At 40.7% G+C, this 24508-nt stretch overlaps 1 long non-coding RNA gene across 1 annotated transcript; it reads left to right on the top strand.

Moving 5' to 3' along the window:
- The first annotated feature begins 19977 nt into the window (after positions 1-19977).
- Positions 19978-24019, top strand: LOC138737497 (uncharacterized). The gene is made up of 3 exons (XR_011340978.1): positions 19978-20056; positions 23527-23595; positions 23753-24019. It is a non-coding gene; the product is annotated as an uncharacterized lncRNA (long non-coding RNA).
- The last annotated feature ends 489 nt before the right edge of the window (positions 24020-24508 follow it).

The raw sequence follows: 24508 nt of genomic DNA, 5'->3' as shown, positions 1-24508 counted from the left end.
TGAGACATATAAGGCAATTGAACAACTGAAAAGTGGCAAAGCAGCAGGTATGGATGGAATCCCCCCAGAGGTCTGGAAGGCTGGCGGCAAAACTCTGCATGCCAAACTGCATGAGTTTTTCAAGCTTTGTTGGGACCAAGGTAAACTGCCTCAGGATCTTCGTGATGCCACCATCATCACCCTGTACAAAAACAAAGGCGAGAAATCAGACTGCTCAAACTACAGGGGAATCACGTTGCTCTCCATTGCAGGCAAAATCTTCGCTAGGATTCTACTAAATAGAATAATACCTAGTGTCGCCGAGAATATTCTCCCAGAATCACAGTGCGGCTTTCGCGCAAACAGAGGAACCACTGACATGGTCTTTGCCCTCAAACAGCTCCAAGAAAAGTGCAGAGAACAAAACAAAGGACTCTACATCACCTTTGTTGACCTCACCAAAGCCTTCGACACCGTGAGCAGGAAAGGGCTTTGGCAAATACTAGAGCGCATCGGATGTCCCCCAAAGTTCCTCAACGTGATTATCCAACTGCACGAAAACCAACAAGGTCGGGTCAGATACAGCAATGAGCTCTCTGAACCCTTCTCCATTAACAATGGCGTGAAGCAAGGCTGTGTTCTCGCACCAACCCTCTTTTCAATCTTCTTCAGCATGATGCTGAACCAAGCCATGAAAGACCCCAACAATGAAGACGCTGTTTACATCCGGTACCGCACGGATGGCAGTCTCTTCAATCTGAGGCGCCTGCAAGCTCACACCAAGACACAAGAGAAACTTGTCCGTGAACTACTCTTTGCAGATGATGCCGCTTTAGTTGCCCATTCAGAGCCAGCTCTTCAGCGCTTGACGTCCTGCTTTGCGGAAACTGCCAAAATGTTTGGCCTGGAAGTCAGCCTGAAGAAAACTGAGGTCCTCCATCAGCCAGCTCCCCACCATGACTACAAGCCCCCCCACATCTCCATCGGGCACACAAAACTCAAAACGGTCAACCAGTTTACCTATCTCGGCTGCACCATTTCATCAGATGCAAGGATCGACAATGAGATAGACAACAGACTCGCCAAGGCAAATAGCGCCTTTGGAAGACTACACAAAAGAGTCTGGAAAAACAACCAACTGAAAAACCTCACAAAGATAAGCGTATACAGAGCCGTTGTCATACCAACACTCCTGTTCGGCTCCGAATCCTGGGTCCTCTACCGGCACCACCTACGGCTCCTAGAACGCTTCCACCAGCGTTGTCTCCGCTCCATCCTCAACATCCATTGGAGCGCTTACACCCCTAACGTCGAAGTACTCGAGATGGCAGAGGTCGACAGCATCGAGTCCACGCTGCTGAAGATCCAGCTGCGCTGGATGGGTCACGTCTCCAGAATGGAGGACCATCGCCTTCCCAAGATCGTATTATATGGCGAGCTCTCCACTGGCCACCGTGACAGAGGTGCACCAAAGAAAAGGTACAAGGACTGCCTAAAGAAATCTCTTGGTGTCTGCCACATTGACCACCGCCAGTGGGCTGATAACGCCTCAAACCGTGCATCTTGGCGCCTCACAGTTTGGCGGGCAGCAACCTCCTTTGAAGAAGACCGCAGAGCCCACCTCACTGACAAAAGGCAAAGGAGAAAAAACCCAACACCCAACCCCAACCAACCAATTTTCCCTTGCACCCGCTGCAATCGTGTCTGCCTGTCCCGCATCGGACTTGTCAGCCACAAACGAGCCTGCAGCTGACGTGGACTTTTTACCCCCTCCATAAATCTTCGTCCACGAAGCCAAGCCAAAGAAGAATATAAAAAATTAGTAAAGTTAGTAACATTGTCTATTAAAAATTCTTAAACAATCATCAATTCTTTAAAAAAAATTGTAGCATGAGAAAAAAAAGATGAAAAAAAAACTTTCTCTATAGAGATAAACCTTCACCAAATATCAACTAACTTCACATCTATCATCATATTAGTCACATAAACCACCATCTTAAAACAAAATTCAAACCTCATTAAGCATTGTACAATTCAATTTTAGTACTCTTCCACCATTTTTCCCTTTTACTCTTGAATAATTATCCAATAAAAGCTCCAATACCACATTTAAATATCCCCAATCATTACATTAAAATTCAGATATCCAAATAATAAAAACACATCTACAACAAAATCTATATCTTCAACAAATAGAGCATAAACCACAAACAAAATTCAAGCCTCATTAAGAATTGTACAATTCAATTTATAACTCTCACCATTATTCCCTTCGTTCTATAACTAAAATAGCAAAATAATATACACCAGAATTGCTTTCACCTTAAAGTTAAAGAAAAAATATTTAAAAAAACTTATCCATCCCATTCACATTTAAATTTCAAATATTCCTTATCTACTGAATAAACTTTACAAAAAAAACCACTTCAATTTTTAGTTTTTAAAACAATCAAATACTTTCTTATGCTTTTTTTTATAAACACAAAAAAAATCCTTCACTCTTTAATCTAATAATACAAAAAAAAAGAAAAAAAAACAGGTAGGAGGTTAAAAATACCCCCTCCCGTCTAAACCGCGCAATGTGGTAACTCCCAAAAAAAAATGTGTGTGAGATAAATCACACGTAGCAGATGACTTTCAGGAAATAGTGCCTATCCAGTTCTCTCCCCCAACTCTCACTTCATCTTAAACTAACATCTCTTGGTGTTATTTAATATTCCTTTTTTTTAACAAAAACATTAGAAAAAAAAAGAACAACTCTTCTTTTAATCAGCTCCAACTGCCGAGTCACCATTACAACCATTCCTTCTTGGAGCACGTCTCTTTTCTTCCATCTCATGTCTCCTTAGAGATCGCGGCAGGCTACGTCTCTGTTGAAACTGAGTAATTGGCGGCTCTTGAGCAAATGCTATAGCTTCCTTTGGAGAATCAAAGAACTTTGGTTGGTAACCATCTTGAAAAACCTTCAAAACAGCTGGATATTTAAAGGTTGCCTTATAACCTTTCCTCCACAACAACTCTTTAGCAGAGTTGAATTCCCGTCGTTGGAACATAACTTCTTGACTCAAATCCGCATAGAAGAAAACTCGATTATTTTGAATCATCAAGGGTGATTTTCTCTGTTGTGCATTTCTAATAGCCACTCGTAAAATTATTTCTCTGTCGTAATAATTCAAGCAATGAACCAAAACAGGTCTTGGACTTTGACCTGAAATAGGTCTTCTACGCAAGGCTCTGTGAGCACGTTCCAGTATTATACCTTCCGGGAAATGTTCTTGACCCAGCACCTGCGGAATCCATTCAGAAAAAAATTTTCTTGGGTCTGGTCCCTCCATTCCTTCCGGCAAACCAATAATCTTTATATTGTTCCATCTAGATTGGTTTTCCAAATAATCAATCTTTTTCACCAAATTTTTATTTTGAGTTTGTAAATCTTCGACCATTTTGGTCATATCTGAAACTTGATCTCGTATTTCGTCTATATCTTCTTCACACGAATTAAATTTATCTCTCACTTCAAGCTTAAAAGCTCCAAACTCAGCCATCTGTTGAGAATTTATTTCCATCAGAGTATTAAACCTAGTACCAAGTTCAGTCATAATCTTGGATAATCCCTGCATTGTATAAGGTAATTTAGATTCAAGATTCACAAGAATCTTTTCAATTGGAAGAGATTCTGGCTCAACAGATTCCTGCTTCTTCTGCATAACCAAAGGGTCTTCTGTTGCTTCCTTCATTCTGGTTGCCTTCCTTGTAGTATAGCTGCATGTGGAAACCCCAGCCACAGCCTTTCCAGCAGTGACTGGAGGACGCTGGCCAGGATTTTCCCCAGTCCATAATGTATTAATTTCTCCCAGTACATCAAGTTGTATAGGTTCTTTTATCTCAAGAGGTGCAGTTTGCAGTGCCACCGCTACAGTTGACAAATGCCTTTCTCCAGCCGGTACTTCAACTGATGTTACTACAAGTGGTTCATTCATAACATTGCCGTCAGATGCTACTGCACATGTGCGAACCTGAGTAACTCTTTGTTCTAAAGGCTGTTTGGCGCCCTCTTTAGGGGGCTCTACCGATGTAACATAGAGCTCTACATCCGAACACTGTACCTCTATCCTGGGATCCACTTCACGCTGAGTCCCGGTGTCTTTCCTGTAGGTAGGCTCCAAAACTTGAACTTTTGGAAAATGTAGTTTTCTGATGATCTGTTGTTGTTTTTTTTTTGCTCTTTTCCACCAATTGTACTATCATAAGTTAAATTAACAGCACTGAAGTTATCTAAACTTTTAAAGAATTTTAACGGGCATTTCTAGACAAAACAATGATAGAGTCAGGAGAGGACTGGAAGGCACGTCTGATCCTTACGCCATCTTGCCACGCCCCCCTAAGTATTTAACTTCTGATTAAACAAATTGTAATTTGGATTCGCTCACCCTGAGACCCTTATTTTCCAGAAAATTCAAAAGTTCAACAGTATACTGTTTAACTAATTCATATGTTTTTTCCGTAATTAACAAATCATCAACATATTGTATCAACTGACAGTTCTCTCTCCGAGAAGCCTCGTCTAATATTTGTTCTAAGACCTGGCCAAATAAATTTGGTGATTCTGTAAAACCCTGGGGAAGGACCGTCCACCGGTATTGATTCTTGCGTCCAGTAAAAGGATTTTCCCATTCAAAGGCAAACATGTCTCTGCTCTCTGTTGCTAACAGACAGGTCCAGAAAGCATCTTTGAGGTCAATCACACTAAACCATTTACTATGGGGATTAATTTTACCCATTATTGTACAGGGATTAGGTACAACCGGGTGACGGGTGAGAATAATTTTGTTCAGCTCCCTCAAGTCCTCCACTAATCGATAGGTACCGTCTGATTTTTGGACAGGTAAAATTGGGGTATTAAAAGGTGACATACAAGGTTCAAGTATACCATCTTTCACCAACTGGTCAATTATTGGCTGCAGCCCCTTTCGGCCAGCCATCGGAATTGGATACTGCTTTCATCTAATTACTTGCTCAGGATCTTTTAGAGTAACTTGCAGGGGAGGAATATCTAACACTCCTCTATTGCCTCTTTCTGCCCATACTCCAGGATTTATTAGTTCTTGATCTTCCTCGCTTAATACATACAATTGAACCGCGATACCCGATTCCTGTGGTCTGGTGCCAATAGCCAATTGGTCCTGTAAATCTCGACCTAACAAACAAACTCCAGCTTGGGGAATTAGTAAAATATCCTCTGTTATTATCTTTTCTTCCATTTGTATTCTTACATCTCTTAATACAGGGACCATAAAGTCTCTTCCTCCTACTCCCAAAATCATCACTGTCCCCTCTATCTTTACACCCTCGGGTGGTTGTAAAATACTAGACCGGGCTGCCCCAGAATCTACTAAAAAGGTCATCTTGTCACTGTGGGGTCCTATGCTTAAATTTACCAATGGTTCTCCGTGCAGCCCCATGGTGTGTATTGACTGAGAACCTCCCCTATTCATAATCTGCTTCTATCTGTCGGACTCTGGCTTTACCCTACCCTTAATTTAGTCTATGTGTCGTCTGACTCCAGCGTGTTCGTTAAATGAAGTGATAGGAGAATCAGTTTATTACACAGCATAAGAATAAAGCTTAACAGAGCTCTGATTCAGTCGTTAGTTCATAGGTCACCTGCACAGTGAGCTATTCCCTCAAGACTGACCTCTACTGTCCAGTCTCTACAGTTTATATAGCTCAACCTTATACAGAACAAAAGTTGGCTTTCTTTGCTAGATTTCTTGCATAAGATTAATCACGTAATTTCAGATTCTTTTTGTTTGTGCTAATCAACACCTCCTTTTGCCTTAACATTCCTACTAAATTGTTTCATACATATCCTCTCTTTTGTATTTTGGGAGCTGGCAGTTCTCTTTCTTTGGCTTGGCTTCGCGGACGAAGATTTATGGAGGGGGTAAAAGTCCACGTCAGCTGCAGGCTCGTTTGTGGCTGACAAGTCCGATGCGGGACAGGCAGACACGGTTGCAGCGGTTGCAGGGGAAAATTGGTTGGTTGGGGTTGGGTGTTGGGTTTTTCCTCCTTTGCCTTTTGTCAGTGAGGTGGGCTCTGTGGTCTTCTTCAAAGGAGGTTGCTGCCCGCCAAACTGTGAGGCGCCAAGATGCACGGTTTGAGGCGATATCAGCCCACTGGCGGTGGTCAATGTGGCAGGCACCAAGAGATTTCTTTAGGCAGTCCTTGTACCTTTTCTTTGGTGCACCTCTGTCACGGTGGCCAGTGGAGAGCTCGCCATATAACACGATCTTGGGAAGGCGATGGTCCTCCATTCTGGAGACATGACCTACTGTAATCAGCCAACTTTGCTACATACTGTGGCTGCCCCTTACTTACATTACTCTTTCCCTTCACCATGAAGTAAATATTAAATTGTTACATAGTACTGGATTCATGTGTACAAACTGAATAGTACATATTCTATATATTTTCTATGATTAATTAACCCCTATATTCCAACACATCAGTGTGTAAGGTCGCGTCTCCCTGGCTTGCATTGGGCATTCTCTCTTAAAATCTCCCTCCTTTTACAATGGTAGCAAACTAATCCTCCTGTTTCCCAATTCCTACCGAGATTACCACAAGGTCCCGGGAACAGTCGTCGTCCCCGGAATTCCCCTCTACCCTTGCCCCTGCTCTAGTCTCTACTCTCCCACTCCTGGAGCTCCTCCCAATGTCCAGGAGCTGGCACACAGCCCCTACTCTTTCCTTGCTGTCCCTCCATGACTTCCTTGACTGCCTGCATCAAAATCTTAGCCTTTCCTTTCTGTTTATTGGGCATTCTCTCTTAAAATTGCGCACCTCCGTACTAGTCAGGGGCACATTTACAAAACCGAGACCCCCTCCCATGGGAACTTCCCGTAAAGGTCTCATCCGGTTAATTTCTGGCTTATCCTCTCCTTTATAATGTCTAGATTCCTGCTCTCCAGAAATGAATCAAAGGGTTCTGCCCTTCCCTCCTGGAGGGTCTCACACTGTTTTGAATCAAAGTCTCTTCCCTCTCTTGTCAATTGAGGTGGTAACCTAGTATTTTGTGAACAGGTCATCATACCACCCCTACTTTCTTCTCCTTTCTTTAGCTGTGGGGGAGGAGGGGAAGGTGCAGAAGGGTAGAGCATAGGAGAGAGAGGAAAAATAGGAGCCGGCATAGGAGGAACATAAGGTGGAGAAAGGGCCTGTAACACATCCCATCCTTGTGTTTCAGGGACAAAAGGTTCCTTATCTTTCTTGTCCTTGCATTCCTTTTCATTCAAAACCAGTTGATCAAACAATCCCCTGTGCCAGCAGGCTGCATATTCCCTGCTCTCAAGATTATCTCTTTGGTTTTGATAGAGCCAGATGTTCAATGCCTGACACATCCAGTCATCCTCGGATCCGAGCTTTGGCCAATATACTGAACTCCCTTTTATCTGACTTTTAACCCATTCCAAACAGCAATACCTGACCATGGTCAGTTTGTCTTTCCCACGGGTTCTACCCGCACCCCAATCAGATAGCATTAATCCTAACAGACTTTGCTTGGTTATCTGATCTTCCCATCCTTCCTTAGGACTCTTTTCCTTACTACTCACACCTCCCATACTAACAGGTAAGTAAAATTTCTCTTACTGATGTTAGAAATAGAAGTACCTTAACAGAAATTGCTCGAGACAAAAATTGAGAACAAAGAACATTTATTATCACAACAATGCAAAGTTGGGTGCTTCCCCTTACCCTGGGAATACACACATACACTGGGGCTCACCCAACTTTCATACAGTTTATTTCAGTATAGAAGTACCCTCCCCCTTACATTCTTCAGCCTCCTGGATGAGTTTGGCATTAGGCAATCCTGTCTGCCTACGTGCTGTTTCTGTGAACTTGGAGGACCAGGGGGTATCCTGTCGGTGTCCCATCATGTCATTGTCCTTATTCACACCTTCCTGACTCTCAGGGCTGACTAACTTCTTACATGCAGAATTTGCTAATTCTGTCTAAGGCTAGAAGACCCTTATCTTATTCAGACTAACTTTACTTCCTACATTCTATTATCTATCCTTATCTTATTCATACTGGTGAACTTGCTGATTCTGTCTAAAAGGCTAGAAGACCCTTATCTTATTCAGACTAACTTTACTTCCTAACTTCCTACATTCTAATATCTATTCTTATCCTATTCATACTGGCTTTATTCATTACACATATATCTATACTAGTTTACCACTCTTTGCAGACGATGCCGCTTTAGTTGACCATTCAGAGCCAGCTCTTCAGCGCTTGACGTCCTGCTTTGCGGAAACTGCCAAAATGTTTGGCCTGGAAGTCAGCCTGAAGAAAACTGAGGTCCTCCATCAGCCAGCTCCCCACCATGACTACCAGCCCCCCCCACATCTCCATCAGGCACACAAAACTCAAAACGGTCAACCAGTTTACCTATCTCGGCTGCACCATTTCATCAGATGCAAGGATCGACAATGAGATAGACCACAGACTCGCCAAGGCAAATAGCGCCTTTGGAAGACTACACAAAAGAGTCTGGAAAAACAGCCAACTGAAAAACCTCACAAAGATAAGCATATACAGAGCCGTTGTCATACCCACACTCCTGTTCGGCTCCGAATCATGGGTCCTCTACCGGCATCACCTACGGCTCCTAGAACACTTCCACCAGCGTTGTCTCCGCTCCATCCTCAACATCCATTGGAGCGCTTTCATCCCTAACGTCAAAGTACTCGAGATGGCAGAGGTCGACAGCATCAAGTCCACGCTGCTGAAGATCCAGCTGCGCTGGGTGGGTCACGTCTCCAGAATGGAGGACCATCGCCTTCCCAAGATCGTGTTATATGGCGAGCTCTCCACTGGCCACCGTGACAGAGGTACACCAAAGAAAAGGTACAAGGACTGCCTAAAGAAATCTCTTGGTGCCTGCCACATTGACCACCGCCAGTGGGCTGATATCGCCTCAAACCGTGCAGCTTGGCGCCTCACAATTTGGCGGGCAGCAACCTCCTTTGAAGAAGACCGCAGAGCCCACCTCACTGACAAAAGGCAAAGGAGGAAAAACCCAACACCCAACCCCAACCAACCAATTTTCCCCTGCAGCCACTGCAACCGTGTCTGCCTGTCCCGCATCGGACTTGTCAGCCACAAACGAGCCTGCAGCTGACGTGGACTTTTACCCCCTCCATAAATCTTCGTCCGCGAAGCCAAGCCAAAAAAATACTAGTTTCCTCATCTTCATATTTTTATATCAGTTTTACTCATCTCTCACAATCCTCACTTTTCTTTTAGATCAGTGTTACTCATCTCTCACACAAACAAAGGTCATTAATTTTATGACTTAGTTCAATTAACACCTACTTGTGAAAGGTGCTTACATTCTCCAGAAATCTTCAATATTTCTTCAGTCTTTCAAATAAGATATGTTTTAAAATGTGACCTACTCTAAATCTTTTATAAATTCTCCCCAAATATAAAAATTGTTACACCAGTTAACCCACACAGAATTGGCAGCGTGAAAGGGGCGTACACCATTGTCTCTTTTTCTGTTTCCATTCTCTGCCAAGGATGCGCCTGCAGAAGAGGATTCAGACCTGTGGAATGGTTGTTCAGGTAGCAGTGCTAAAAGCGCTGCGCTGGCCATCTGAAAGGGATAGCTTCATGGGAGGCACCTCGGAGGGCACTCCAGCTCCTGTCCCTTCAGGCTGTCAGGGTTGGGGTGGCTGGCTGTCAGAACTGGGGCTGACAGGGGGGCGTGGCAAGATGGCGTAAGGATCAGACGTGCCTTCCAGTCCTCTCCTTACTCTATCTTATTGTTTTGTCTAGAAATGCCCGTTAAAATTCTTTAAAAGTTTAGATAATTTCAGTGCTGTTAATTTAATTTATGATGGTACAATTGGTGGAAAAGAGCAAAAAAAAAACGACAACAGATCATCAAAAAACTACATTTTCCAAAAGTTCAAGTTTTGGAGCCTACCTACAGGAAAGACACCGGGACTCAGCGTGAAATGGATCCCAGGAGAGAGGTACAGTGTTCGGATGTAGAGCTCTATGTTACATCGGTAGAGCCCCCTAAAGAGGGCGCCAAACAGCCTTTAGAACAACGAGTTACTCAAAGGCATTTTGTCAACTGTAGAGGTGGCGCTGCAAACTGCATCTCTTGAGATAGAAAAACCTATACAACTTGATGTACTGGGAGAACTTAATACATTATAGACTGGGGAAAACCCCGGCCAGCGTCCTCCAGTCATTGCTGGAGAGGCTGTGGCTTGGGTTTCCACACGCAGTTATACTATAAGGAAGGCAACCAGAATGAAGGAAGGAACAGAAGATCCTTTGGTTATGCAGAAGAAGCAGGAATTTGCTGAGCCAAAATCTCTTCCAATTGAAAAGATTTTTGTGAATCTTGAATCTAAATTATCTTATACAATGCAGGGATTATCCAAGATTATGACTGAACTTGGTACTAGGTTTAATATTCTGGTGAAAATACATTCTCAACAGATGGCTGAGTTTGGAGCTTTTAAGCTTGAAGTGAGAGATAAATTTAATTCTTGTGAAGAAGATATAGATGAAATACAGGATCAATTTGGTCACACCAAGTTTTTGATGTGACCAATATGGTCGAAGACTTATAAACTCAAAATAAAAATTTGGTGAAAAAAATTGATTATTTGGAAAACCAATTTAGACGGAACAATATAAAGATTATTGGTTTGCCGGAAGGTATGGAGGGACCAGACCCAAGAAAATTTTTTTCTGAATGGATTCTGCAGGTGCTGGGTCAAGAACATTTCCCGGAAGGTATAATACTGGAATGTGCTCACAGAGCCTTGCGTAGAAGACCTATTTCAGGTCAAAGTCCAAGACCTGTTTTGGTTCATTGCTTGAATTATTACAACAGAGAAATAATTTTACGAGTGGCTATTAGAAATGCACAACAGAGAAAATCACCCTTGATGATTCAAAATAATCGAGTTTTCTTCTATGCGGATTTGAGTCAAGAAGTTATGTTCCAACGACGGGAATTCAATCCTGCTAAAGAGTTGTTGTGGAAGAAAGGTTACAAGGCAACCTTTAGATATCCAGCTGTTTTGAAGGTTTTTCAAGATGGTTACCAACCAAAGTTCTTTGATTCTCCAAAGGAAGCTATAGCATTTGATCAAGAGCTGCCAATTACTCAGTTTCAACAGAGACATAGTCCGCCGCGATCTCTAAGGAGACAAGAGATGGAAGAAAAGAGCCGTGCTCCAAGAAGGAATGGTTGTAATGGTGACTCGGCAGTTGGAGCTGATTAAAAGAAGAGTTGTCCTTTTTTTTCTAATGTTTTTTTTAAAAAAAAGGATATTAAATAATGATGATGTTAGTTTAAGATGAAGTGAGAGTTGGGGGAGAGAACTGGATAAGCACTATTTCCTGAAAGTCATCTGCTACGTGTGAGTTATCTCACACCCATTTTTTTTTGGGAGTTACTGCATTGCGCGGTTTAGACAGGAGGGGGTATTTTTAACCTCCTACCTGTTTTTTTCTTTTTTTTTGTATTATTAGATTAAAGAGTGAAGGGGTTTTTGTTTGTTTAAATATAAAAAAAGTTTAAGAAAGTATTTGATTGTTTAAAAAACTAAAAATTGATGTGGTTTTTTTTGTAAAGTTTATTCAGTAGATAAGGAATATTTGAAATTTAAATGTGAATGGGATGGATAAGTTTTTTTGATATTTTTTCTTTAACTTTAAGGTGAAAGGAGTGTTAATTCTGGTGTATATTATTTTGCTATTTTAGTTATAGAACGAAGGGAATAATGGTGAAAGTTATAAATTGAATTGTACAATTCTTAATGAGGCTTGAATTTTGTTTGTGGTTTATGCTCCATTTGTTGAAGATATAGATTTCGTTGTAGATGTGTTTTTATTATTTGGATATCTGAATTTTAACGTAATGATTGGGGATATTTAAATGTGGCATTGGAGCTTTTATTGGATAACTATTCAAGAGTAAAAGGGAAAAATGGTGGAAGAGTACTAAAATTGAATTGTACAATGCTTAATGAGGTTTGAATTTTGTTTTAAGATGGTGGTTTATGTGACTAATATGATGATAGATGTGAAGTTAGTTGATATTTGGTGAAGGTTTATCTCTATAGAGAAAGTTTTTTTTCTTTTTTTCATGCTACAATTTTTTTTAAGAATTGATTATTGTTTTAGAATTTTTGATAGATAATGTTACTAACTTTACTAATTTTTTATATTAAATTTGAGTTAAATATATGTTTCATCTTAACTCCGTTTGTTAAATATATGCATTTAAGTTTGATTTAAATGTTTTTTAAGTCTGATATCTTAGTATTAATTACTTTTCTTTTTGTTAGTATTTTAATCGGTTATGTTTTTGTTTTTTTTTGTAAGTGGGTTTTTTTTCTCACATATATTATTAACTTTATTAATTCTTCACTCTTTATTTTGGGGGGGAAAGGGGGGGGTTGGACTAATTTGAGTTGGGTTATTAATGTGTAATAATTATTGGGGAGGGTATAGTTTATTTAGATTACTGATACTATATTGTAATTTTATTATTTTATTCTTAATTTTTTTTAATGTAATCCTATATGTTATTCATGTTATAAAATTTTAAATAAAGTTTAAAAAAAAGAACTGGGGCTGACAGCCTGTGTGGGGACTGATACAGGGCTGTGGGGAGAGAGCAGGGAAGTGGGATCAGTATGGGGACAGGCTGCCCCTGTCCTGACGTCCCGCATCAGGGGGCAGGGGCAGCAGGGAGGGGGGCTGTCAGGCGCTCGCCAGCTGATTGTCATTCCCCTTAGCTGCCGTTTTCAGGTGGCTACATTCAGGTGCCGGGGGTGGTGGGGGGGGACCTCAGTGCTCCGGCGATTATCCCTCCTGGAGGAGGGTTACAAAGTCTGCCTCGCATGCGCCTCCTGCGCTTTCAAGTGGCCTCCCGACGGCCGCATATGGGCATAATATGCGGCTTTACATCAGGGGATTTTGGCCACCTGAAAGTGCCTCATGTAATCATCAACTCTACCCTAATCTGCAAAATTGATGCTGAAATAATGACATAATGATGCTACTGCCAGACTTGATTAATCCAGTGTACTGTCCCTCACTTGCATAGAGTTAAGATGAATTTTATTTTCCTGTGCTAGGCCCCATTGTTGCATTCAAATTTCTCCATGGCCTTGGGCCTCTCTGATCTCCTCCAGCCATCAAAGAAAAAGTTAAAAAATTCTAAAATTCTAACTGAGTGAACATTTCCTCCTTCAAGATGACAATTTTTTTTTGTTTGATTACCCTCCTGTAAATGATTTTGGGATGTCTCAATATATTCAGGATACTACAAAGAAATAAGTTCTTGTCTCCACCTTCGGACTTTTTGTCCATTCCTTCACTTTGTCTTATCCTTCGACACGACATGTTCAAGAAACAAGATGAGTGTGACTTATAAAGCTTAAATAACATAAGTTATTTACCGGATCAGGAAAATGCACACCAAGCCATGGTCAAGAAAAGGTATCATAAAGATCTTCCGCCATTGGCGATACGGTCGATGTGTATTATCAATGGCGCCGTAACAATTATTAATTCGAGTTGGGAGTTGACCTCGGTTGTTTAAAAAAAAAGTCAAGGAATTTCACAATTATAACACGTTTTAGACTTGAGGTGGGGTTTCGACAACTTATTTGCTACTTCCTGGCAGGGAAACCATCTCAATCAAATCAAGAGTGGTCTTCAAATGACGGGGTCCCAAGCAGAACTGGTGGATGGGCCAAATGGCGCACCGGCTCGAGCCCAGCTGTTGGGAAGTGTGACAGTTCAAAATGGCGCGAGAGCTCAAGGACGCTAAGTGGCCAGAATGGAGATAGAGGGATGGGGGCTTCGTCGAGGAGGAAAGGACAGAGGATTTGGGCTATAAAAGAGGCCTCTGAGAGAATGAGGTGATAGTGACTTACACATGGAAAGAAAGATTCCCATTAACCAGTTATATTTGGGGGAGGGAGGGAAAAGCAGGGGAAGGGAGAAAAGACCACTCTGTAAATTTAATGAGATACGTTTGTACATATTTTGGTTGATATGGTTCACAGAGTGAAAAATAAAAAATTATTTAAAAAACCCCAGTTATATTTGCTATTGTTTCAAATATATCCGGCCTCAAGGATAGAGAATTATAATCTTCTTCTGTTTTAAATGTTGCCTCTGGTCTCGATTCATCCATAGTAGCAAACATTCACTCACAACCTACTCTGTCAATCCTTTAGTAGAACGGAGGAATGGGGAGTGTTATGGCTCAACAATGAAGGGTAAAGATGTTATTTGAGGAGAAAATGAGAATTAAGGAAGGGTGCAAGAATGGAAGAAACAAGGATCTTTGGATGGAGGAGGAAAAGGAGGGCCTGTCTGTCATAATTGAGCGATGGAGAAAGGAGAGAGAGAGAGAGAGAGAGAGAGAGAGACCACAGAATGGAAGCAATTGACAAGGAGAAAGGACATTGAACTATCACTGGAGAAGCAACCAACTAAAAGTGAGGTAGGAATTGGAAAATATTGATGCTCAGAGTTTTGCTTCTAGTGTTATAAATGTTTAGAAGATTGAAACCATTTTTTGAAATATATCCACTTTCCCAACTTTTATTTAAAGCTGTCAATTCAAATGCCATCCTGGCTGAACTCAAAAACCAGCTTCTAAAGCAGTCATACAAAATAAGTAGAAGTAAAAGGTATTTTAAATATTCTCTTCCATTCAATAATCAAAATGGAATTGCAGATAATAAAAATAGGAAATCATGGTGACCCAATTCCCAGCAAGCGAACTGGCTCTCAAAATGGCAGACATGCTGTGGAAAATGCAGGAAATTGACCTGCATCTAACACAGGTTTTTATCTGGGCTGATGCCATTACTGATGTGACAGAAACAGTGCTGTATATAAGCCCAGCATGCAAGCCTGGAGATGTCAGTCTTGTACTGGACTCTACAGTGTGTACATTGCCAAGTTGCTGCATACACAGGGAAGACAATGTGTACACTGATGTCTATAGTAGCTCAGTATATAATACTTTGCTACATTGGTGACCCTGATGATCCAAATGATATTTGGACCCCAAAGGGAAAAATTTTTCTTTGATGCATTCTGTGGTTCTGAAACTGCCAATGTTTTGGACCTCACAACCACATGTATGGTTAGAGCAAGTAGAAGCCCAATTCCAGTTGAGGCAGATAACATCTGATTCCACATGGTACTACTTTGTAGTAATTGCCCTGGATCAAGAGACGGCATGCCAAGTTTCCGATTTTCTGCAGCAATCTCTGGAGGAGAATAACTACCTTTGTCCACTCACAATGTGAGTGAGCAACCTGTTTACTTCACTTAGATAGCTTGGGAGACGGGGCCCCTTCTGTGCTGATGAATGAAATGCTGGCACTAGTGGAAGGGCATGTTCGAGTAGGCTTTCTTGGAGCAGTTGCCAGGAGACATCCACATGCTGCTGGCCGATGAGAATTTCAGTGACGCACAGAGAGTCGAGGTCTGGAATGCTAAATTAATAAGTTCTTATAAATCACCTATTTTATTTAATTTGTTAGGCATTTGGCTAGGGATAAATAAAGATAGGTAAAGATAAATAAAGGTAATCAAGGTAAATTATTGAGATATATTCTTTTGTATCAGAATGAATGTTTACCTTTTATGGTTAATAATTACCTTCTCAAAATTTGGGATCAGAAAGGGATTAAGACAATAAATGATTGTTATGAATTGAGTCACTTTTTATCATTTGAAAGATTGAAGGAAAAATATCAAATACCGACATATTTTTTTTGTTATTCTCAAATTACATCAATGTTGTAAGATTATTTTCGGAGACACTTGCTTTTACCTAAAGAGTCAAAATTTGAAATGTTGATTCATGATGGAGGGAAGAAAGGTTTTATTTCAGAAATGTAATAATTATTGCCACAGAAAATGCCTAAAATTGAGTTGCATAAATCACAGCTTAAGTGGGAGAAAGATTTGCGAGTTGATTTTGATAATGATCGTTGGAAAAATATTTGTAGGGATAGTATGACAAAAATTGTAAATGTTAGATAAAGGCTTGTAACTTATAATTTTATTCACCAATTGTATTTGACTCCGGAGCATTTGAAAAGATAGAATCTGAGTGCTTCCAATTTGTGCTTTCAATGTGTAATAATCAGAAAGGATCATTTTTACACTCAGAGATAAAGTTAGTTTTTTTTTGGAATAGGCTAAGAGATTGTTTACAGAATATTTTTAAAATAAAAAAATTTTTAGATCCAAAAATTTTTTTAATTGGAGATATTAGTGAATTGGGTTTGTTTTATAAATTGGATAAATTTCAATTTAGCTCTTTTGAGACTAGCCTTAGCAGTGGTGAGGAAATGTATAGATATTTCATGGAAAGATCAAATGGATCTTAATTTACAAAGATGGCATTTGGAATTAAAGTCGTGTATTCCATTGGAGAAGATAACTTCTAATTTAAGAGATAAATATTATGTATTTAAGAAGATTTGGAGCCCATATTTGGAACATTTCAATTTGAAAATTTAAAGGTAGTAATTTGAGTGCCACTGAGTCTTTTATCTCAGATTAAGTGAACTGTGTTTTGTATTCTCCTCTTGTTTCTTTTTTTTTCTTTCTGCTTTCTTTTTGTGGAATTTAGGGAGTTTAGATGTAGATTAAAGGGAGGGTGTAGTTTTAGGTTTGGAGGGAGGGTTGGGGTTTTTTTTCTAGTAGATTTTTAGTTTTTCTATAAGCTATGTTTAAATTTTGATATATTGTTTTATTTTAATGTCTGTGATCATTGTTGTTTTTCTTATAAATAAAATATTTTTTAAAAAAGAGTCGTGGTCCATGCTGACATTCTATGGTGGCCTAAGCAAGAAAACATGACATCCATAGGACAGGTCACCAGATCCCACTCACAGCAGTGGAATGTGCAACTCCAACATTAGACCGGCATCAAGGTCGATCAAATTTGTTGTCAGACTGTCAGTCAGCCAGGAGATTACGGGATGAAGGTAGCACCCATTAATATTTCTACCATTAACGATAGGGCGCAGAAACTTCACATGGACGTTCACATTGGCTTTGGTTTCAAATCCACTACTGGGAGTTGATTTTCTGAGAGTACATGGACTGTTGGTTGATCTAGAGTCAGAAGGCTCGTTCATACCAACACTTTCCAGACATTCGCCCCAGATGAGGCCAAGCTCCCAGACTCTTATTTAAACTCTGTTACTCTTTCGGAGAATGAATTCACCAGGTTGTTGGCAAATTCCCCACAATAATTACACTTCAATTCACCTCGGCGATGCCAAGACATGGGATGCAGCACCACATACCAATTGACGGGTCACTGCTGCAGTGCCCAAGCTTGTAGACTCCCTCTAGATAAACTTTGTCCAGCCAAAGAGAAGTTTGAAAGGATGGAGGACATGGGTTTTGTCTTCCCCGTTCCCCGTTCCACATAATACCCAAGGCTGCAGGCGGATGGAGACCCTGCGGTGTTTATCACAGGTTGAATGAGATTACCACACTGGATCGCTACCTGATACCACATTTGCAGGACTTTGCATCCAATCTGCAGGGAGCCCACACCTTTTCTAAGGAGCACCTGGTCCCGGGGTATCATCAGATCCTGGTCCACTCCGATGACATTCCAAAAACAGCTATTATTACACCCTTTGGCCTATTTGAATTCAGAAAGATGCCTTTTGGGCTCAAGAATGCTGTGCAGACTTTCCAATGTTTAATGGACAGAGTGGGATATGATCGCAACTTTACCTTCATATGCCTAGATGACATATTTATTGCTAACTGCAGTCGTCAGGAACATCTGTCCCACCTGCACAAGCTTTTCACTCGTTTGAATGAAAACTGGCCAAGTGTCAATTTGGGTTAATGACCATCAACTTTCTGGGCCATAGAATCAACAAACACTGAGCAAATCCACTACTGGGAAAGGTCAAGGTGATCCAGGAATTTACTAAGCCCAGCACAGTTAAAGGCCTTCAGGAGTTCATTGGAATGGCAAACTTTTATCGCCAGTTTCTACTATCAACACCTTCAAGAAAGCCAAGGAAGCACTGGCTAATGCTGCTTTGCTGGTCCACCCAAGAACAGAAGTCCTGACAGCCTTGACAGTGGATGCTTCCAGTATGGCAATAGGAGGGGTGCTTGATGGGCTTTAGAAACAATTGGCTTTCTTTAGCAAGCACCTAGGACCACCAGAACTCAAGTACAGTGATTATGATCAAGAATTGTTGGCACTTTACCTAGCTATCAGATATTTCAGGTACCTTCTGGAAGGCAGGCATTTCATGGCTTTTAAGGATCACAAGCCACTTACATTTGCCTTCACTTCAGCTCAACAGAGACATTTATCATATATTTCTGAGTTCTCTATGGCCATTGAACACATCTCAGGAAATGTCTACATAGTGACAGATGCGCTGTCTTGCCTGACCATACAATCCATGCAGATTTTAGGCCAAGGGGTGGACTATGTTTTGCCCACGCAAGCACATTAGACAGATGAAGAAGTTCCGTATTACAGAATAGGAGACTCGAGCCTGTAGCTGAAAGAAATTCCGGTAGGCCTGGGGGAGCTCAAACTCCTGTGTGACATATCTACACATTTGGGTCATCACCACCCAATCGTTCCGTTGGCCTGGAAGTGGCAGGTACTTGATGTGGTACATTGGAAAGCACATCTATTGATCAGAATGACTGTCCAGATGGTTGCCAACAGATTTGTGTGGCGTGGCCTTCGGAAACAGGTCAGTAATTGGGTGAAGAGATGCACTCGTTGCCAGATATCCAAAGTCCAGCAACACACGAAAGCCCCACTACAATCTTTTCTGCTGACGTTTTGGTGATTTGACCACATATACGTGGACACTGTAGGCCCCCTGCACATGGTTCCCGTTTTCTTCTTACTATAGTGGATTGGGCCATGCAGTGGCCAGAGGCGGTTCCACTGACAGACATGGCTACTGACACCCACGCCAGGGCCCTCATTTCTGCCTGGATAGCACATTTCGGTCTGCCAGCACACATCACATCTGACAGGGGTTCCCAATTCACATCAGGCCTGTGATCAGCAATGGCCACCTGCTTGGAAGCAAGTTGCATTACACAACTGCATACCACCTGCAATCCATTGAACTAGTAGAAAGGTTCCACAGGCATTTGAAATTGGCCCTTATGGTGTATCTGCAGGGCCCTAACTGAGTTGATGAATTGCCATGGGTACTATTGGCAAACAAACGGCACCCAAGGATGATATAGATGCTTCATGAGAACAGCTGGTCTACAGTGCGCCCCTGATGGTTCCAAGAGAATTTGTACCAGATTCACGAGGACAGGAGGAGACACCTGCAGCGGTCCTAAGCAAGCTCCGCGAGTAGCTCATTTTTTAAAAATGCCCTTAATGACATTCTCAACACAGTCAGGCCAGGTCCTATATACCCAAGAACTTGTGGTATTGCAGGTACGTTTTTGTACAGAAAGGAGCACACCAAGCATCATTTCAGGGTCCGTATGAGGGCCCCTTTGAGGTTCTAAGATGCAATGGTTTGACATACATTTTGAACATTGGAGGTAAAGAGAAAGTTTTGAAATTGACTGCCTCAAACCTGCTCATCTGGATCTGGACAGACCAATGGTGGTTCAGACACCTCAGCGGAGTGGAAAGCCAGGGTCTGCAGCGGGATTGCTGGTTTTGGGGAGGGGGGGTCATGTGGCGACCCACTTACCAGCAAGCAAACCGGCTCCCAAAATGCCGAACATGCTGTGGAAAATACAGGAAATTGACCTGCATCCAACATAGGTTTTTATCTGGGCTGATGATTTTGTTGATGATGTCACTTCCTGTTTGTGACAGAAACAATGATGAATATAAGCCAGCATGCAAGCCTGGAGAAGTCAGTCTTGCACTAGACTCCAAAGCATGTTCATCAACTTCCCTGCATATACATCAACTCGGCAACGTGTACAGCGATTCCACAACGTGTATATCAATGTCTGTAGTAGCTCAGCATAGAATACTTTGCTACAAAATAACAATAAATCTGGAAAGGCAGTATTAGAAGAAAGATCAACAAGAGTTAATGTTCCTATTGAAGACCCTTCACCAGATAATCTGAACTGGCCTTGGTCCCACTTCCATTTTCATATATTTTTCTCTCAAATCTTTAACTTCCCCATTAACCAGTATTATATTTGATATTGTTTCAAATACATTCAGCCTCTATGAAAAAGAATTATAAAGATTTATCTTCCTTGGTTTAAAATGTTGCCCTCTGGTCTAGATTCATCCATATCTTTCACTCAAACCTACTCTGTCAATCCTTTGGTCACTAGTTTTTTTTAAAAGATACAGCACAGTAACAGGTCCTTCTGGTCCAAGTAATGTGCTGACCAAATATGCCCATGTGACCAGTCTACTCTTAGTTTTCCAAACTCCAATGAGTAAAGACAGAATGTTCTCAACTTTTCCTCTTAAAACTGACCTCTGATCCTCGGAATCAAATCAGTTTATGCAGCATTCTCTTTGCAATAAACCCCACCATTTCATTTGCCTCCATATTATTTGCTGTCCTTGCATTGCTAACCTTTTATGTTTTTCATACACGTGGATACTTCTGTACAGCTGCATTTAGTAGTCACTTTTTCATTTAATTAATCTTCTGGTTTTCTAATGTAACTCAGCAATTATTTTTAAATTTCCACACATTATAGTCAACCTATCAAATTTTTTACCCAACTGGACCTTTGCAGCCTCTTTGTATTTTCCTCATATGTGGCTTTCCCATCTATCTTTGTATTATCAGCAAATCCCCACTATATATTTGTCCCTTCATGAAAATTATTAGTATGGATTGTGAACTGTTAAGTGCCACACCATTAAAAGTGCCAACTTTAATCCTGACTAATGTTTTCTGTTGGTTCCTCCATCCATGACATGAACTCTTGAGAAACCTTTCTTGAGGCACCTGTCAAAAAATCTTCTGAAAATTCAAATTTACTCTACATAATTCATCCATCCTTGTTAAATTCTAAAAATACTCATTAAATTTGTCAAATTTAGTTTCCCTTTCACAAAACCAGTCCATTCTGCTCAATTATTTGATGATTTTCTGAATGGCTTGCTACAATCTTAATAAAAGATTCCAGCAATTTCCCTTTGACAGATGTATGTTGAAAGAACCAAAGTCTTGTTGATCCAAACCAAGGCTTTTATTAACTAAAAGACTGGAGCATATCACAAATAGGTCGACCAGTCTAGAATGACCTGGTCTGGCTAAGACCTGCCAGTAGGTGTGGCTACACTCTCAGCCAATCAGAGTCATCCTACACTACCATCTGTACATATGTACATATACACCTTGGTGATGGAATCTGTACTATCACAAAGGTTTTCTATAATTTCCTAATTTTCCTCTCCCTGCCTGCTTGAATACTAGAACATAGAATAGTACAGAATAGAAACTAGCCTGTCAGCCCATTATCATGTCTGCGTCGATCGTGATGCCAATCTAATCCCATCTGCCGGCACAGGATCTGTATCTTTCTATTCTCCACCTGTTCATGTGTTAATCTAAATGTCTCTTCTAAATACTTCTACCACCTCCCTTGGCAATATATTCCAGACACTTACCATAATGTGGTCAAAAAAAGCTTACCTCACAAATCTACTTTAAACTTTTTGCCTCTCACCTTAAGCCCATGTCCTCTAATATTTTACATTTCCATCCTGGAAGAAAAACTGACCCTCTATCCTATTTATGCCTCTCATTTTATATTTTCTATTATGTTACCTCTCAGCTTCCGGTGCTCCAAAGAAAACAATCCATATTTATTCAACCTCTCCTTACCATTATCAGAAATATCTTCCAGTACAGTTAATTTCCTGGCTTCCTGCACCCTCTTCTGTATCCTATTATGCACCCTTTCTAAAGCTTCCACATCCATCTTTTTGTTGGTGACCAGAATTGCGAACAATACTTCAAATGTGACTTCATTGAAATTTTATACAACAATATCACTTCTCAACTGTTATATTCAGTACCATTTTTTTAAGGCAAGCATGTTGAAAGCATTCATTACCACTCTATTTACTTGTGGTGCCACTTTCAGGGTGCTGTGGAATGGCACCCCAAGAACCCTCTTGGGGACCTGCCATCTATTGTGCACTTTCCTCTTACGTTTGACCTCCCTAAATGCAATACCTCACACCTGTCCAGATTAAATTCCATCTGCCATTTCTCCATGCAAATTTCTGACTGATCTGTATGCGGCTACATCCCCCAACAACTTTCATCGCTGTCCACAACTCCTCCAATTTTTATGTTGTCCCCAAACTTAGTCATCAGACATTTCTGTCCAGACAATTTATCAATAACAAACAACAGAGTTCTGATCCTTGTGAAATACGACTGGTTTTCAATCAGAAAAAACACTTTCTTCAATGACCAAATCAATTTTATATCCAGCTTTATAATTCACTGTGGATTCCATGTGACTTAATCTTTTGGAAGAACCAATCATAAGGGACCTTATCAAGTGCTTCACTGCAGTCCATGTGGACTGTATCATCTGCTATCTTTGCAACCACTTACTCAAAAAGGTACCTTAGACAGGACCTTCCTTGCACAAACCTTTATTGACTTTGCCAAATAATTTATTCATGATTTTCCGAATCTGAATAAATCTCATCTCTAAGAATCTTGTACAATAGTTTCCCTACCACTGATGTAAGACTCAATGGCTTATAAGTTTCTGGCTTGTCCTTCTTGTTCTTAAAGAAAGGAACAACATTGACAGTTCTCCAGACTTCTGGGAGCTCATTGATACCTGTCAAGCCCCCAGCATTCACCTCAGGCCATCAGGACTTATTCTCAAAAGTTTTTTTCAAAATCCAAACATCTCTCTTCTTGACATTGACATGCTCTAGTTTATTAATGTACTTCTCCCTGATTTCACCATCATTTATGTCTTTGTTGGTGACAACGGATGCAAAGTACTCATTTAGAAGCTTCCATTTCATCTGGCTCCAGGTGTAGATTCTGTCCTTCATCCTTGAATTGATCTACCCTTTCCCCAATTACCAAGGATATTTCACAGCCAAATTTAGCCCTCCTAACTTTGTGTTTAAGTTATTTCCTGCTTCCTTTATAGTGTGGTAATTGTGGTTTTGCAGATTCCAGTTCAAGTTTATTGTCATCTGCCTGTTCATGTTTCTTTGGCTTGGCTTCGCGGACGAAGATTTATGGAGGGGGTAAAAAGTCCACGTCAGCTGCAGGCTCGTTTGTGGCTGACAAGTCCGATGCGGGACAACCTGACAAAACAGCATTTCTCTAGACCACAGTGCACATACATACACACACAATACAGTTCATAATAATCACATATATAGATAAAGATATAATTTAAAATAAATATTTTGGGATGATTTACTCAGTTACTGAATACTGCTCATCTATCTCACAGCTTTCAGGAAGAAGCTATTTCCCAGCATGGCAGTATTGACTTTGATGCTTCTGTGCCTCCTTCTTGATGGTAAGGGCTCAAACATATGGTGTGCTGGATTTAAAGTGTCTACTATAATTCTTTGAGGCCTAGTTAAGCATTGCTCCTGGTAAATGTTGACAACAGAAGGAAGGAAACCCCCAGTGATCTTAGTAGCCATTTTCATGATTCTCTGTATTGATTTTAGGTCTGATACTTTGTGATGATGCAGCCAGCCAGGACCTAAAAGATATTTTCTTTAAAAAAAGCTCACGAACTGAAAACCCAGATGGCTGTTATACCTGGTGGTCTGACAAGCCAATTACAGCCTTTAGATGTGTGTATAAACAAACCATTTAAAAATAGCATGAAGGAAAACTGGAATGAATGGATGGGAGAAAAGGACTATGCACTAACAAGAGCAGAAAAATGAAACGTCCCATCATTACACAAGGTGTATGAGTGGGTGAAGACTTCTTGGGACACTATAAGAGCTGGAATTAGTGTTAAGGCTTTTAAAAAGTGTGGGATTCGTAATGCCCTTGATGGCCCTGAGGATCATTTGAAGATGGTGATACCAGGGGTACTGATGCTGAGTTTTTGGGCTTTGTCCGTAATGACGCTGATGAATGTTCAGGCAGTGAAGATGATTAAAGTCTTTGTTACAATATTGATATTCATTGTTTTTTGTTTATGATAGCTGTTTTAATGTTGTCTTATTTAAAGTTTTTCTCTTGTTAATTACAGCAGTATTATAAAAAGGGGTTTTACCAATGTTCTAGTTGCATATTCTGGCCAAGTTTTATGTGTAAATACACTAAAACTAATTTTTCCTAAAATTTCAGGCTAAAAATGATGGTGGGGGGGGGGGTCATATGCCAGTAGGTCCTATATGCCATCAAATACAGTAATTGGAGTCTAAACTGGTAGATTTAAAATTGAAATGGCCTTTTCTCAGTGATTT

The sequence above is a fragment of the Narcine bancroftii genome, chromosome 6 (assembly GCF_036971445.1).
Source record: "Narcine bancroftii isolate sNarBan1 chromosome 6, sNarBan1.hap1, whole genome shotgun sequence".
NCBI classification, from domain to species: Eukaryota; Metazoa; Chordata; class Chondrichthyes; order Torpediniformes; family Narcinidae; genus Narcine; species Narcine bancroftii.
This window is presented reverse-complemented; position numbering and strand designations above follow the sequence as displayed.